The sequence below is a fragment of the Chrysochloris asiatica genome, unplaced genomic scaffold, assembly GCF_000296735.1.
Source record: "Chrysochloris asiatica unplaced genomic scaffold, ChrAsi1.0 scaffold00649, whole genome shotgun sequence".
NCBI classification, from domain to species: Eukaryota; Metazoa; Chordata; class Mammalia; order Afrosoricida; family Chrysochloridae; genus Chrysochloris; species Chrysochloris asiatica.
The window spans coordinates 127667-132961 of record NW_006409167.1 but is presented as its reverse complement, the minus strand read 5'-3'; the positions used below and the strand labels follow the sequence as shown (position 1 = coordinate 132961).

The window sequence follows — 5295 nt, the reverse complement described above, 5'->3', positions numbered from 1 at the left end:
ACCTATGCGCATGAGGGATGTTGTTAGGTGCCATAGAGTTGGTAGTGACTCATAGCAACCCTATGCACAACAGAATGAAACACTGCCAAGTCCTGGGCCAACCTCACAATTGTTGCCACATTTGAGCCCACTCATGCTGCTTCTTTGGCAATTCATCTCGCTGGGGGTCTTCCTCTTTTTCTCTGACCCTCCACCTTACCAAACATGAGATCCTTCTCCAGTGACTGGTCCCTCATCACAATGTGTCTGAAGTATGAGAGATGAAGTTGGGTCATCTTGGCCTCCAAGGAGCAATCTGGCTGCACTTCTTCCAAAACTAATCTATTGGTTCTTTTGGCAGCCCGTGGTACTTTCAATATTCTCCTCCAACACCATCACTCAAAAGCATCAATTCTTCTATGGTCTTCCTTATTTACTGTCAAGCTTATGCATGCATATGAGGTTATTGAAAACACCATGGCTTGGATTAGGCGCACCTTAGTCCTCAAGCTGACATCTTTTCACTTCAACTCTTTCACAAGGTCTTGTGCAGCAGATTTGCCTAATGCATTATGTCATTCAATTTCTTAATGGATATTGCCCTATAATATTATTTTTTAGTGATATCCTTCCTGGTTTTGGTATGATGGTTATGTTTGCTTCATAAAATATATTGGGAAGTTTTACATTCTTTTCTACATTCTGGAATAATTTGAGTAGTATAGATGTTAGGTCTTCTCTGGTAAAATTCACCCTCAAAGTCGATTGGGCATGGACTTTTTTTGATTGGGAGTTTTTTGATGAACGTATCTATTTATTCCTTAGTTATAGATCTATTAATGTTTTCTACTTCATTCTCTAATTTTAAGTAAATGATGTTTTTCTAAAAATACATCAATTTCTTCTGAATTGTCAAATTTATTGGAGTATGTCTTCACTTAATGCTAAGTGTTTTTGAGTCAGCTCTGACCTATAGCAACCTTGTATAGAGTTTCCAAGGAGCAGCTGGTGAATTTGAACTGCCAACATTATGGTTCAAACTGACTTTTCAGTCCAGTGCATTAGCCCACAGCACGACACCAGGACTCCTTCATATTCTGGACATCAAAAATAACCTCTCCTTCTTTCTAGTCTGTACTAGTCTGGAAGTTTCACTGCAACTTATCCTCCATGGGTGATCCTGTTGGCATTCAACATACTAGTGGTATGGTTTCTATAGCACAGTAACTCTCAAGTCACCACAGCATGACAAACTGACAGGTTAGTGACGAACTACATTGTTAGATATCTTTAAAACCATGTTACTCTACTGCTTCATAAATATTACATTTTTTTCTTTAAAACTTAATTCAATGTGTAATGTAGTGAAGAATTTATGGCACAGATTTCTGTATTTACAGAATATCAAAAATAATTTTCTGTAAAAGAAAAAAAATTGTAAAATAAACCAGCAATTACTAGTTTTTTTTGTCTAGTTAAGCCATGGTATTTTCAATAACCTCATAAGTATGTGAAAGCTGGACAGTGAATAAGGAAGACCATAGAAGAATTGATGCTTTTGAGTTATGGTGTTGGAGGAGAATACTGAAAGTGCCATGGGCTGCCAAAAGAACCAATAGATCTGTGTTGGAAAAAGTGCAGCCAGAGTGCACTTTGGAGACCAGGATGGCGAAACTTTATCTCTCATACTTCGGACATATTTTCAGGAGGTACCAGTCACTGGAGAAGGATATCATGCTTACATGACAAGGTGGAGGGTCAGAGAAAAAGAGGAAGACCCCCCAGGGAGATGATTTGGTAAAGTGGCAGCATCAATGGCCTCAAGCGTGGCAACAATAATGAGGTTGGCCCAGGATCGGGAAGTGTTTCCTTCTGCTGTGCATAAGGCCGCTATGAGTTGGTACCATCTCAATGGCACCTAACAAAAACAGCATACCATTTCTCACAGTAGTATTTGCACTATTTTACAGCCCCTCTAGTGGTGTGATATGGTATAACACTATAGGATAACAACTGTACTGCCAATTCAGTTTGAGCCACAAAAAAATCAATGGTTTTAACTCACCAGTCACTTCTGAGAAGCCCTATAAAAATTATTATAAGTCAGAACTGACTCAATTGTACTTAGCAACAACAACAGTAGTGTAAGAGGTTTTCAAATATCTCCATACCTTTGTCAGCATTTGTTGCTTTCTTTATTTTTGTTTGTTAACTTTGCTGTTATTGCTGGGGTAGGAGAATATCTCATTGCTGTTTTGATTTGCATCTCTCTAAAAGCAGGCTGGAGTCCTACCGTGGCACTGTGGGTTAATGTGCTGAACTACAAAGTTTGTTTTATTCACAAGTTTAGTGGTTCAAGCTCACCAGGAAAGTGTTAAAACTAGTGTAATAGCTCAATAGCATAAGTATTCCAGATTTTGAGATTGATGAAGAGGAAGATATTCAGGACCCTTCACCAAAATCCCCCCAACTTGATCATAGTGAATTAATGATGCGCTTTGTGGATGTGATTATTCAATGACACCATCTTGATGGATCTTTCTTTTGGCACCAAATCCCATTGAGTTATCTGGTCCCCTTGGCTGATGAAGAACCATTAAGCAAGGAGCACTGGCATCATCCAGGGTGATGCTCTTCAAGTGATTGACCAACAGATCAGGTCATGGAGCTGCAACAGCCTTGGAGCCTTCACAGACTTGCCAAACATTACAGGTGCTATGCTTGCCAGTGTTCTGATTAAGAATCACTGAGAATTCCACCTCATCTCCTGCCTGTAGCTCAATGCCACCCTGAACTTCTTTCACATGGAAAATGAACTTCTTGCTATCTCCTGCTTTATAGTTGATGAAGCCAAACTGATCTTTCACACACTCCAAAGTGGCCCTACATACGGGTGTGATATTGCAGGCCACTGTCTGTGTATTTTGGCCCAGGACACACAACTGGAACTAAACAATCTCCTCTTTCTGCAGACAATCCCTTTTGTTGGCTATCCCAACTATGCCAAATGGATATACCTAACCTTTCATATCCCCTTCTCCCACAATCTCAATCATTCCTTGGTACTCAGTCTGTGTGGATCAACACTCCTCAGGGGGCGAATGACTTTACTACAGTAGATGGTGGGATCAGCTTCCTCAGTAATACCATTCATCAAATGTGTTTTATTCACTTATTTGGCATTGGCTTTGTTGCCTTTGCCTTTGAGCAAGCTATACTCGACCATGTCACCCAATTCCAGCCTATTGACATCACCAGAGAATTCACTGTAATGTAAAAAGATTTCCTGATCGTGTTTGGCTGTTTCAATAAATCCAAAGTTATACTTTAGTGTTGCCACATAACCTAAGAGCCTCTTGGAGTTGGAATTATGACCTAAAAGTCACACACAAGTTGCAGTCTGCTGACCAGGTATTTGTTTGTCACTAATACTAAATTCAACCTTATCTCTTATTTGAGAAGAAGATCCTTCCATATTCTTGGCTTGAAAACAATAATCCGTTTTATCCCACAATCATCATAGGCAATAACGCCATCCTCAACCTCCTTCTCTTTGCCTTTATTTGGGCTAGTGGTTTTGGAATTGGAAAAAGTGGCCTCTTTTTCTACAGTGCCCAGAAAACAATAATCTTAATGGGAATGGAATGAAATGGTGCCCTTGGGAAGTTTTTTAATTCTAATAACATGATTTCTTTGGGCAGAGAGCATACAGGAGCAACAGTAAACTCTACTTCATCTGCAATATGGAGCTAGTTTCCATCCAAAGTTTCACTGAAGTGGAAGAACATGTGAGCATCACGATCCACACATTTGATGAAACTGAAACCATCTCTCATGGTAGCAATCACACCACTTCTTTGGCTTCATTGGTGACCTGAAATGTACTTGATAGAACTTCTATATTGGTTGCTTGTTCTAATTTGTCACGTCGGTCTGTTGAAATATTAAACCTAACATGGTCACCTTCCAGCAGGGTCATCTTGGATTTTGTATCTTTGTCTCCAAAGGGAAGTTCTTTAGGAATCACAAAACCAATTTTGATGTGTCCTGGCAATGAGCCATTCTGATTTTTACTGGGTACTTATGGGATAACTTTGGTTACAGTTCCTTCAAAATGTTCAATGCTGATATCTTCAAAAATTACTGTCCCTTGAGGCAAAAGCCTGGCATCTGTTGTAACTTCTTTACCATTTCTGTCCTTGATTGTGAACTCTACATCATCTCCAGGCTGTAATGCTTCTAGGTCACCCTTAAATTCACTGTAGTGAAAGAATATCTCTTTTACAACATTATCTCTTTCAATAAAGCCAAACACCTCCTTCATGGCTCAAAGCACTCCCTGACAGCGAACTTGTTTCTTTTTTAATAGCATAATATTACGAGCACTTACAGCACCAGTATGTTTATTGTTATCAATTACAAAGTTTATTTTATCTCCAGTTTCCAGATGCACGTTCCCTTCAGTGTCTTCAGGGGTGTAAGTCAGATAAAACACTTCCCTATTACATTCATAGCATACACTCCCTGTTGGACTCTGATCCCCCGGGGTCAGGAATAGTCCACACAACTTGTCCATTCATTCATTCTTCAGGGAGGATTTCTGGTTTTATCTTCACCAGTATAACACAATAGGTTTCCCAGGTCATTGGTCAGCTGATACTTCACATTCAACATCATCTCCTACTTTTAAGACCTGCAAGTTGCCATTATACTGTGAACAGTGGAAAAATAGTCTAGCTTGACATTCTGACACTGAATAAGAGGTTAGCAGTTTTCTCAATAACCCCAGTTTCACACAGTGTTGCTGAAGTATCATTGAGGTACCCATTGTGTCCATGGTTGTGGAGAAGGTTTGAATCAAAGCTCATCTTGCAGCAATAATCAAATATTGCACTTTCAGTAGTGTTTTCTGATTCTTCTTTTTCAGCACATGCTTCAGAGGATGAAAGTTGCTAGTATTCAAAAAAGAGTGAAAGAAAAATGATCTATCAAGCTAATAAAGAATACGACTGCTGCTGCACTGAGCAATCTCACAGTCCAGCACTGAAGAAAACAAAGACTACTAGCAGCGTTGGAAAGTGCTCTGTCAAAGCTGTTGAGTAGGCACAAACTTCTTGTTTCAGATCAAATGTTGTGTCTTCAACTTAAATGTACTCTTCTTTGGTCTTGTTGGTTGTTATGAGATTTGTTCCTTGCCTGATCTGACCTTGAAGCAGAAGTTTCAGGTGATAAAGTCTGTTCTGTTATACTTCATATCCAACAGCTCAGTGCCCCCTCTCCGGTGTTGCCATAAGCAGCATGGCCCGGTACGTAGAT

General features: G+C 39.7%; 1 pseudogene; it reads right to left on the bottom strand.

Annotated features, from left to right (window-relative positions):
* Positions 1–2489: 2489 nt before the first annotated feature.
* LOC102820130 lies at positions 2490–4925 on the bottom strand (annotated as a pseudogene).
* Positions 4926–5295: the final 370 nt, after the last annotated feature.